This window comes from Silene latifolia, chromosome 8 (assembly GCF_048544455.1).
Source record: "Silene latifolia isolate original U9 population chromosome 8, ASM4854445v1, whole genome shotgun sequence".
NCBI classification, from domain to species: Eukaryota; Viridiplantae; Streptophyta; class Magnoliopsida; order Caryophyllales; family Caryophyllaceae; genus Silene; species Silene latifolia.
The window spans coordinates 63,798,235-63,811,119 of NC_133533.1; the positions used below are offsets into that span (position 1 = coordinate 63,798,235).

The following is a 12,885-nucleotide window of genomic DNA, read 5'->3' on the forward strand; positions in this document are numbered from 1 at the left end:
GGAGACTAAAGAACGGTTGCTACATCGGAATAGAAGGATCCTTAGTATTTTTGATCAACAGTGGCTTGACTCTATTGTGTAATTTGTTTAGTTTTTTTTAGCTTTTATTCTTTGTATTCTTGAAACATTACAAATTTTGATATATATATACTTACCCTTCACCAAAAATCAGGAAAGTTAGCTATACAGAATAACAGTAGAGTTATACATATAATAACAAAAGTTAGACATTCTGAAAACTAAAGTTATATAATGTATAACTCTAGCCATAAAATGTATAACTGTAAGCATATACAGTATAATGTATAACTCCAGGAATAACTCCGGGTATAACTCTAGGTATAACTCCAGGCATCTAATGTATAACTCCAAAGTATATATTGTATAACTCTAGGCATATACTGTATAACTCTAGGTATATATTGTATAACTCCAGGTATAAACTGTATAACTCTAGGCATATATTGTATAACTCTAGGCATAGAAACTAAATAGAAGTAGAGTTATACATATAACAATTAGAGTTTTACATTATAAAAGAAGAATTGGTCACAGAATCAGAAGAGCTATACATCTAGTAACCAGAGTTATACATATTGAGTACTAAAGTTATTCAAAACGTAGAAAGAGTTATACAACGACTGACTGCAGATAAATAAAAGTCAAAACTTTTAACCTGGATATCAAGTCCCTTGTCAATACTTTCTACAACATCCATCTGTAGATGATAAACAATTGGGATTAAAATTATGCATATATTTAATTGAAGTTATACATCATTCTATAAGAGTTATACCAACAAGACGAGATTTTTTACCTTTGATTCAGATTTCTTGGAAGTTTTCTTGGCATTTTTCTTGGCAAAAACCATTGTTAATTATCAAATGAACTCGTATTTGATCTGCACAACCATAATTAACAATTGAACAAATCAACATCAGCAAACCCATAACTGAAAATTGAAAAATCAAATGAACTCTTTTTATGATAGTTTAACAAAGGCAATAATTAAAAAAAAAAAACAAAGTACAAATCACTAAATAAGGAATGGAAAAAATACCTTATAAAAAAATGGAGACAGGCGAGTTTGCAGGCGAGTTGGAATTAATTGGTAGTGATGAAAATGGCGTCTGTTGAGTTGGAATTAATTGGTAGTGATGAAAATGGTGTCTGTTGAGTTGGAATTAATTGGTAGTGATGAAAATGGCGTCTGTTGAGTTGGAATTAATTGCTAGTGATGAAAATGGAGTTATCAGCAATGTGAAGAAAGAAAAAGGAAGACGAAATGATAGGAAATAGAGGAAAAAAACCGCAAGTTATTTTGAATTATGTGGAAAATGAGGAGGGAAATGATGACAGACTGATGGACATAACAGTAGCATGCATGGGTTAGTGGGTAAGAGGAGAGGGGTAAATCTAAAATATAAGTTGAGTGGGGTTTTACTGCGCCTTTTCTGCGCAATCTTGGCCAGTGGTTTGCTTGATCCAACAGCCCACATTAAGACTTATGAACTTAATATGATATAATGGCCTTAGTTGATCTCTTATATATATATATATATATATATATATATATATATATATATATATATATATATATATATATATATATATATATATAGTATTAGGATCATATGAGTCCACCTTCTAAGTGTGAGTCCATAAGTCCCCCTTATAACCCTTGGATGAGGAAAATGGAAGGCTGAGATTTGGTGAAGAAAAAAGGAGATTAAGGCTAAGACCCACTCTCTCACTATGTAATACCCGCCCTTTTAGGGGCCCTTTGACCAGCGTTGACTGGCCTTGGGAGCGGTAATAGTCTTTGGAAGTGCGTGCCAAAGTTACCTTGGGATGTGGGTTAGGCGAGGTACTCGATAGAGTAGAGGCTACTCGATCGAGTAACTTAGATACTCGATCGAGTAGGGTGGTACTCGATCGAGTAGGTGTGACACTCGATCGAGTATCGGGTTTTCAGCGAGGGTTTTTAATCGCGTTTTGTTAAATCCGCAAATCATTTCCGCCTCATTCCTTTTATCCTCTAGTCGCCTCTTTCCCTCCCCTTCACCATAAAACCTCCATGGAAGCCTTTTGAAGGTTCTTTCGCCTTAGGAGAGCATAGCTTAAGTCGGGTAGCGGTCTTTTGCCGGGTTTCTCCTTGTAGGTATGTCGTCATCATCATTCGTATCCTTGTCCTTACAATTAGGGTTTGCTTGATAGTAATAGATGATTGTGTTGTGGTTATAGGCTTTGCTTGATTGCTGGATATGTCGTATGTTGGCGTGGATTGGTTGCGGTTGCTTAAAGGTAGGTTCGCCTACTCAGTTTCTGTAGATGGTCTAGAGTGTTGGTTATTGTGTCGTTGTGATTGTATAGTGATTGTTGATTGATTCAGACGGTTGTTGATGTTGTATTGTGATTGTTGATTGTTTGTCTCTGGTTCTCGAGATGCGTTCTCGGCTGAGTGGAGTCACTTACGGGAGTGGCTTCACGCCCTAGTTTCGCCCTCCGTGGAACCCGCCACGGGAGGGGATGTGCACATTAATGGGACAGGGTTATCGCTCAGTATAATGAGAGGGGATTTGGTGGGTACGGCTGCGGTCCCCCACTGGCAGGGCTGGTCCAGTGGACAGTCGGTGATGGAGATTGATTGGTGTGGGTGTGATTGTGTGTGTGACTAATTGTGTTGTGTTGTATTACTAGATGCCGTTGGTTTTGCCATGTCTTATCTCAGTACTGACCTTGTGTGGTTGTCTTGTTGTTTTATGTGTCTGTCGTGATCCCTTATGGTGAGCAGTCTGTCTTAGCAGGTGTTGATGTCGTTGATAGCTGGAGTCCGGGCAGGTATGAGTCTTCACGAGATTTGATAGTTATAGCGAGTAGTCTATGAGTTGTATTTTTTTTATATCATCAGTTGGTTTTAAATCACTTGTAATATAACATAATAGTTCTTTTATCGATATTTGATTATTACTGTCCTCGGCCAACCGAGATGGTAATGCCCTTATATGCTGAGGAAGGCCTAGTTAAGGCTCCTCTGGATATGGGGGTGTTACAAAGTGGTATCAGAGCCAGGTTTTGGAACCTGTAACAAATGAACTTAATGAACGTAGTGAGTCTAATAAAATGAACCTGGTGTATGTATAATGGGAGCCCCGCTGATGCTAGATTTTGGGTGAGAAGGCGCCCTCATTTTAAAATCTTGGCCCCATGGTACTTAAGCCAGTCACAGGGTATGGGGATGTGGAGTCCGTGTGTATGTATGTGATGTGTATGTTAGTTGTGTCAGAGTTAATTGTGGTCGAGCCCTTGGTAATGTAGAGATGGGTATAGTAGTTACGTTTGAATGGTGTATAGTGAAGTTTTGGGCACAATTAGTGAGTTTGTGCAAAGGTTATGAGAAACGTGATAAGAGCTTGTTTGATAGAGATGCGTGAAAATGTGAAAGTGTATGCCGTGATATGAAAGTGAGCATGTTAGTGTTTGCTTCAGGTCGATAATAACGGTAAGCATATATGAGTTATAATTCCTTTTATAGCTATAAAGATGATAGTGAAAGAATTGTTGAGTTATAATATGAGACATAGCATATAGTAATGCTTATATGCCTTGTTTAATGGTTGAGATTTTCCGCTGGGTGACGATCGATTTGTGTAGCGAAATTTTGCTTATGATGAAATTTGAACATAATAAGCTTTAAATTGCTATGTAGAGTACACATTATATTTTTATGACATATGAAAGAATGAGCTATCGTTAATTACATGTTTCATGTTGATGTGAACGCGAGTTTAGTAGTAATGTGATAAGACAAGTTTAAGTATGGTAGGATGATGTGATTATGCTTATGAATGACTCGGTAGCAGGTAAGCCTAGTTGGGTAAATTTGTTGTAGAGTAATAGGACATAAACCTTAATTGTTGAGACGATATGATATGTGTGAGTAGTAATGTTAATAACGATGTAAGTGTAATGACTAGTGGCGAATTCCGAACTTAGTTTGGAATCGACACGCGATATTGTTTTTGCAGGAATCTTCAACTTACCTCGTATTTCTGACCGAGTACTTAGCTATACTTGACCGAGTGCGAGTGTTTACTAGACCGAGTAGACCTCACTCGATCTAGTTAGGAAGCTATGACGTCGGGGTGTGGAATTTTTCTACAGATACTCGACGAAATAGCACCTACTCGATCGAGTAGAGGGCACTCGATCGAGTACCCTGGACACTCGATCGAGTAGGCTACAGTACCGAACTTCTTACGGGTTTCTTAAAACCCCTATTTCTCTTACACACCTCATTCCTTCCTCTTATTTCAAACCCTAACCCCTAATTCTCTCACAAATCTCTCCTTTTCTCTTGTGTTGGTGGTGATTATTTGGATTATTAGTTTGTTAATTTCCTTCTTTTACTTTCTTACTTAATAAAGGTATGATCTCTTCCCTATTTACATGTTTTTGTTGCTTTAAATTTGTTGGAATAATGGTATAATCTGAAATTTTCGATTCATATGGGCAAATTATTGCTTCTAATTGTTGTAATATGAGTCACATGCTTCCCTTTCATGAATGCTGGTGATTAATTGCTGTAAAATCGACTAAAAATTGCCGATTTGGGGACGAATTTTCTAGGGTTTGCGAAAATCAAAACTGATTTTGGGTTGTTTTTACATGTTATATGATGAAATTGAACACTGTATATGGTACATATCATGTTGAAGGATGAATTTTGATGATTTCCACCTTAAAAGTTGTCTTAAAACTCCGTCTTAAAAGTGCCCCAAATTGAAATTCGCCTTCTATAATTGAAACTTGGTGTTGGATATGACTGTTTAAATAAAGGTTAGACTTCAATATAGTAGTGTTAATGTTAATTGATGGGGAATATGTCAAAATTGTTACAGCTGTAGAGACCGTCTGACAAGCTTAATTGAATTGTTTTGTGTCTAATAATGAAAGTTGATGATGATATGTTATAAATTACTTTTCTATGAGCATGTACAAGTACCTCACATGTTATTAAGAGTGTGTATGGAGTAACATTGAATCATGCTAGGATGTTAGAATTGGTTGGGTATGTGTGTTCACCATGATAAACTTTTCACAACTATTGAACATGAGTGACTCTAAACTGAGTTTGCATATCAAATTGGGAATTCGTTGGTGACGTGTGTACTTAGCTTCGCATTCAAAGTTCAAATGTATGAATTATGTGCTTCACATGCCTATACAAGTTTGTTTAAATCATATGCTAAAACAGATGCCGAGACCGAACGTAGGGACCCGTCAGAGTAAACGGGGAAGGGTTACACACCCTGAGACTGGGGAAGGGAGTGGTCCCGTGGTACCCGCGGTACCGGAGTACCCTTCGATTGTGTTTGTAGATTTCAAACAACGAGAGCGTTTTGTAGCTTTGCAAAAATGCAAAATGAGGCCAACGAGGTGTGTGGATACCACACTTCTGACTGATTTGGGAATAGAGACGGATGTCCGTCACATATTCGAGACTTTGGGTTTTACGGGGTTGTATAGGCTGAGGAAACATTCCTACCCTTTCCTTACTTTGGAGTTTATGAGCTCCTTTAGTTATGACTCAGCTGCCCAGACCGTTGAGTTTCGGTTGATGAACACCAGTTTCTTGTTACTATGGATCTTTTCGCTTCTCACCTTGGGTTGTCCAAGCCTACCAAGGATTCCATCACTGATATTCCTGCTGAGTGCGGCGTCTGCCGCCTAATGCCTTGTCTTACCGGGAAACCAGCTCCCACCTCAAGCAACATGCTGATTAATGATGTTCAGCATGTTACCTTGAGGATCTTCCTTCGTTCTCTTTCGAACCTCCTTTATGACAGACCGGATATCAGCAAATTGAACAATCATGAGGTGTTGCTTCTGATGTCTTACCTCAACCCGGAGCGGACCGAGAGGGTGGTCTTCAATGCTCCTGCCATCGTCTGCGCTAGCCTTGCTTTGATGGCTACCGCCACTTCCCGGTACTTGAGCTGTGGCGCTATCGCCACTCGGTTAGCTGAGAAGCTAACCACCTTTGAGGCTTCATCCGAGTATGTTCCTCTGGCTACACCGGTGCCCATCATGGACCGTGACTACTACCTCGACCTGAAATGGTTGAGGACCTTAGCTGATGGCAGCCTTGCTTGGAGAGTGTGGGGCATGAGCTGGATGCAGATTCCGGCTCCTGAGCACCTTCCGCCGACAGAGCCGTTAGACCCGGTGGTTATAGCAGTGGACTCCGATGAGGAGGAGGAGGAGGGTGATGATGGACCTCGACAGTTGAGGACGTACCTCATTGATGATGCGATTCTCCAGGTGATGCCCGAGCCGAAGAAGGGGGAGAATGCGGCGGTGGCAGAGGAGAGGCCCAGGTTGGGGAGAGAACCGCTGAGACTAGACCACGGCCGGTAGCACCACCACAGCAGCACCCTTTTCCGTGCTACCCTTACCTCGACACCCCGGAGACGCGATCGAGCTACTTAGCAGATAGAGTGTCATCTACCTTGACACTCCGGAACATGCACGAGATGGCGTACACTCAGGGGATTGGGACAGAGGGACCGCATCCGGTATGGTGGAGTGGAGTTGGGGACTATAGTAGGGTTTTCCACTCTTATGGGGTGGATCAGTCGGCTTGGGGGACGCCTCAGTCCTTTGCTTATGGTGGCTTGACCCCTTGGTACGTAGGTCATGGAGCTGGAACGGGGGTTGATGCGGGTATCGGGTCATCTGGAGCGGGCACATCAGGAGGCGATGGTGGTGGTGATGAGGTGATGGGGGAGGAGCAGCAGCAGCAGCAGCAGCAGGAGTGATACTCCTATTTCTTTATCCTAGTTATGATAGTTGGTATTGGATGTGGGTAGTTGTTAAGAGTTGGAACTTTTATTTTCGGATTTGTATGCTTGGCCATAAGGCCGGATTTGCTAGTTGACTTTATTGCAGGATTTTATGAGTCGGGAGGTCATTCCGACTCAAGTTATGTGACGAGTATGTGTATATACATGTGGTTTATGACAGGTTTTCCAAGGCATGTGGCCTGTAGGTACTCGACAGAGTACCCTGTACTCGGTCGAGTAGCTGCAGGAATGAAAGAAAAGAAGCATTCTGATCTCAGGCTACTCGATCGAGTAGCCAAGACACTCGATCGAGTAGCGGGCCACTCGATCGAGTACCACTACATACTCGATCGAGTAGCACTGTTACAGGAACTTTTGAAAAAATTAAAATTGTTTGATGGTTATATAATTGCATGTTTGATGTTTAACATGGTTATTAACGAGTAGTAACATGTTTGAACCGTTCATTTCAATTGTTGGAGGTCGTGCTTGGTTTTAAAAGCGTATTTGCAGCGAATAGTGGAGTTGTGATGATTCTAATTGCATTCATTTTACATCCGTTTTGTCTACAAGTTATATCTCACCGAATTCTATATATACAAATTCAAATGATATGCTTGACATGATTTCTCGACGGCGGCTAGGTATTTGGGTGATTTGTGCACGTTTTCTAATATAGTGAGTATTAGATTCGTGAGTAATGTCCATAATAAACAGTATAAGGTTTCGATTTATGTTACGATGCAAATAATAGGAAATATGTGTGGTCATTGGGTGGTGAACTTCGGGGACGAAGTTCCTTTTAGAGGGGAAGAGTAATGTCGCAAAATAAAAAGGGTGATATAAAGGCTGATTTTGAAATTATGTTGTTGTTTGTTTAAAATGTTTTGTTGTTCATTTACAAAGCTTTCTATTACCTTGGTCACATTGCTTGTATGAAGTTTGTGATCGGCTACTTTAGTTCGTTGAGTATTGCATGCGTCGAAGCGAAAGTTGATAGTATGTTTTAAAAGACGGTCATAAAGAGATAGTTGTGGTGCCATGTGTCGTAGTAGAATCGCGTTGTTGAGTAACATGGTAGTATAGTCATGCGGCATGTTGATGTGAGATGTGTTTCGTGTTGATGGTTGTTACTAGTAAATGGAGTAATCCCGTAATATGACGGGCGATCGTTGTTGGTGTTGGTTTGCATTGCGAGGTTGGTGTTTATATGGTAGTTGACAAGAGTCGATATATGTGTATATAGAGCGTTAGACAGGAATGATGATGACATGGAGGTGGCATTTCAGGGGAGTGGTGACTTGAGTAGGAAGAATGGTGATGTCGTGTTTTCCCATGTCTTGTGCGTTGAGTTAGGTTAGTTGAACTTCGGAGACGAAGTTCTTTTTAAGGAGGGAAGACTGTAATACCCGCCCTTTTAGGGGCCCTTTGACCAGCGTTGACTGACCTTGGGAGCGGTAATAGTCCTTCGAAGTGCGTGCCAAAGTTACCTTGGGATGTGGGTTAGGCGAGGTACTCGATAGAGTAGAGGCGACTCGATCGAGTAGCTTAGATACTCGATCGAGTAGGGTGGTACTCGATCGAGTAGGTGTGACACTCGATCGAGTATCGGGTTTTCAGCGAGGGTTTTTAATCGCGTTTTGTTAAATCCGCAAATCATTTCCGCCTCATTCCTTCTATCCTCTAGTCGCCTCTTTCCCTCCCCTTCACCATAAAACCTCCATGGAAGCCTTTTGAAGGTTCTTGCGCCTTAGGAGAGCATAGCTTGAGTCGGGTAGCGAACTTTTGCCGGGTTTCTCCTTGTAGGTATGTCGTCATCATCATTCGTATCCTTGTCCTTGCAATTAGGGTTTGCTTGATAGTAATAGATGATTGTGTTGTGGTTATAGGCTTTTCTTGATTGTTGGATATGTCGTATGTTGGCGTGGATTGGTTGCGGTTGCTTAATGGTAGGTTCGCCTACTCAGTTTCTGTAGATGGTCTAGAGTGTTGGTTATTGTGTCGTTGTGGTTGTATAGTGATTGTTGATTGATTCAGATGGTTGTTGATGTTGTATTGTGATTGCTGATTGTTTGTCTCTGGTTCTCGAGATGCGTTCTCGGCTGAGTGGAGTCACTTGCGGGAGTGGCTTCACGCCCTAGTTTCGCCCTCCGTGGAACCCGAAATGGGAGGGGATGTGCACATTAATGGGACAGGGTTATCGCTCGGTATGATGAGCGGGGATTTGGTGGGTAAGGCTGCGGTCCCCCACTGGCAGGGCTGGTCCAGTGGACAGTCGGTGATGGAGATTGATTGGTGTGGGTGTGATTGTGTGTGTGACTAATTGTGTTGTGTTGTATTACTAGATGTCGTTGGTTTTGCCATGTCTTATCTCAGTACTGACCTTGTGTGGTTGTCTTGTTGTTTTATGTGTCTGTCGTGATCCCTTATGGTGAGCAGTCTGTCTTAGCAGGTGTTGATGTCGTTGATAGCTGGAGTCCGGGCAGGGATGAGTCTTCACGAGATTTGATAGTTATAGCGAGTAGTCTTTGAGTTGTATTTTTTTATATCATCAGTTGGTTTTAAATCACTTGTAATATAACATAATAGTTCTTTTATCGACATTTGATTATTACTGTCCTCGGGCAACCGAGATGGTAATGCCCTTATATGCTAAGGAATGCCTAGTTAAGGCTCCTCTGGATATGGGGGTGTTACACACTACCCTTCATAATCTACATTAATCAAACACCTAATTCACTATATAATATTATTTTTCAACCCACGTTATCTCTCATCTCACAAAATAACATTCACCTCATCTATCTAAAACCCAAAAAAATAAAAAAAAAACCCTAAAAAATAAATCACTCCGCTTCCTCACCACACACCACCACCCACTCCCACCCGACACCACCACCCGACCTCCCTCCCTTCTTCCCGGCCCACCAGCCTCCCTCCTTTCTTTCCGGTCCACGCTCACCAACGACCACAACCACCCACAGCCACCTCACCACCCACACTACCTTGCACCACAACCATCCCCACCAACCTACCCACGCACCACCGACGCCCACCCACCACCACCGACACCCACCCACTACCACTGACACCACCTACAACCTATACAACCGTCTCCCTCAACAAACACCACCCACAACACCACCGCGGTACCCCACGACTGCCACCCACACCACCACTACTTCCTCCTGCCGCCACCGACACACCACCACTACACCATTCCCCTACCACTACACCACACACCACCACCCCACGTATCCTTCCTCTCCCCTTTCTTCTCCTTTTTCGATTTCCAGATCTGCCAATTTTTTTTTTTTCTTTTAGTTGGACGGGTCACTGGGTGGGTGTAATTATTGCTATTGTTTTGCTGTTTTTCTTTTTTTTTCCTTCCTCTACATCCTTTCACGATCAGATTTTTTTTTTGTTTTTTTCGTGTGTTATATGTATATTATGTACATTTTTTCGGGTAATAATTTTTTTTTTTAGATTTTGTTTATGTTTTTGTCTTGTTACAGCATTTTTTTTATTTTCGGGTGTTAGTATGACATTAGGTTTTTTTTTTAAATTTTAGATGTAAGTTTTTGAAAAGAAATTTTATGGTGATATATCTGATTGTTTGTGTTTTTTTTCATTATTTTTTAAATTTTAGATCTTATATTATTTTAGTCACATTTATTTTTTTCGGTTTCTTACAGTTGTTGGTGGTGTTGGAATATGTGTCCTCCGACAATAATGCGATCACAACTGTTGATCATGATGATCACATGTTTAAATCTCGTTTTAAGAATACATGTGGGATGTAATAATATTTACAGTCAACTGGTCCACACATATCGGTAATGATTGGCTGACTAGAGTTTGAAATTACTGTCGTGCGACGGTGGTGATCAGTTGATCCCCTTAGGTCATACCTATAGGGAATATACTCTTAATTGGTTATTTAATTAATCGTATACCGATACGAGTTAATTAAATTGCTTAAAATTGACGGATGATTTTGTGAGTATAATTAACGTATCTTATTGTAATATGATTAAATGAGACACGGTCTAAGTAATCGAATTGTTTTATTACTTAGATGAAATTATTGTTTACGGAAACAATTGAAACGAAATGAATAAATTATTATAAATACAGAATGTTGTAGTTTATAATTCGGAAACACTTTTGGTACAAGTAATTACGAATTACTAGTCAATTTTGTAAATGACATATTTTGTGAGTATGTTGATTTTTAATATGTTAAAAATACATTACATTGTAACATGTCATGTAACATGTAACATGTGACAAAATTGACAAATGACAAAATAAAATGGACCTTCCATTTTATATTGTATATACCGAAATATTAGAGGGTTTTAGTGGAAAAATTGTGTTGATTATTTTAATAAGAGAAAACACAATGATGACCTACCTATATGTAGCCATGCAAGCCTACAATTCTTGGGTAGAAAAACTAGCCCATGCATTGGGCACATATACTCCCTCCAACAGGTTTCACTATGAGAAATGTAGAGTGTTTTTCCTCTACATTATTATTCATTCACTCTTATAAAAAAAAATTCTAGTGTAAGAAATTTTTACTATTCTCTCTACATCTTATGACATTTATAGAGAAATAAAAACTCAAAATCTCCTCCCTCTTGAAACCGATTTTTAAGAGGACAAATTAATTTTGTGTCATATTTTAAGTATGATTAATATTATTACTAGATCTAAATAATATTAGTTATTCTGAGTTTTTCCTTGGGTATATGCTTTTGGGAGAGATTCTATACTTGAATCTTGTTCATCCATCATTGGAAAGCTCAAGAACTAACAAGAAGGAGATCTTGTTGGTGCCCATAAAACCGAAATCATGTAGTAAGGACAATGATTTCTTCTCTTTTAATTTAAGTTTGCATGCATAAGATTTGTAAATTAATTTTATGACTAAATTAATTGAAACATATATGAATATGTAAAGTAATGAGATATAGATTTCTAACAAGCGGTATCAAGAGCCTTGGTTGTTTGCATGCAAATCGGTTATTGTTTTTCCGAGTTATACGATTAACATATAAAACTTATAAATTTGTGTTTATTATGATATATCATGAAATTTATTATGCATATTAAAGTTTATGATCCTAAAATGTATTTAGGATATTTTGGTTAATTTATGGATTTTATTGTTCATTTTATATAATATTGACATTAAAATGTGATTTTTATGATAAAAATGTCATTTTTGGACGAAAATTAGCTAAACATCGAATTTTCCAGTGGTTTTTGGATATGTTTTCACATATATTATTTTTAGTTGATCTGGAAATTTTCATAATTTTTTGGAGTTCTTATGCTCGAAAAATGGATTTTTCATGTTAAAAATTGAATTTAAATGAAAAATAGGTTAATATGAGAAATATTTCGAATCTGGTCATAGAAATTTAGTATGTTGTCACATGCAATTTTACAAGATGTGTGTAAAATAATAGGCTATATTGAAGTCTTTATGCATGATTTATGAATTTTTGATGAAAAATAGCATAAATAGTGACTTAATTAGTGAATAATTCCTAAAACATACTCCATGACTAAGGAAAAACGTCATATGTTGCATTTTATTATCCATTTCAGATCTAAAATTGAAAAGTTGATAAATATAATTTTTCTCATGTTTTTATGATTATATTTGTTAAAACATAAACCGCAACACTCGAAATTTTTAACTAAGTTTTAGAACATTATGAGTGTCATGGTATTTTTCCAGAATGTTCATGAGTTTAAATTTCAAATTTTGAATTTATTTGAAATTTTTGTGATTTATTTGAAGTCTATAGCATTTTATTATAATTTTGGGGCCATTAATGAACAATTTTAAGAAATATAAGTTAATTATAGTCAAATTGTTAGTGGAGACTAATTTTGAGTCCTAAGATGGTTAGGGTAATTAACTTGTGCATAAATATGATTTTATGTAATTTCCAAATCCATAAAAACCGTTTAATATACGATATTGGCTCCTTAAAGGCGATTTAGCATAAAATTGGGCATG

The 12,885-nt window shown here is 38.7% G+C and overlaps 1 long non-coding RNA gene across 1 annotated transcript; it reads right to left on the bottom strand.

Moving 5' to 3' along the window:
- Positions 1–668: 668 nt before the first annotated feature.
- LOC141594385 (uncharacterized) lies at positions 669–1,153 on the bottom strand. Its single transcript, XR_012522166.1, has 3 exons — positions 1,061–1,153; positions 818–901; positions 669–718 (listed from the first exon to the last, which is right to left on the bottom strand). It is a non-coding gene; the product is annotated as an uncharacterized LOC141594385 (long non-coding RNA).
- Between the last annotated feature and the right edge of the window lie 11,732 nt (positions 1,154–12,885).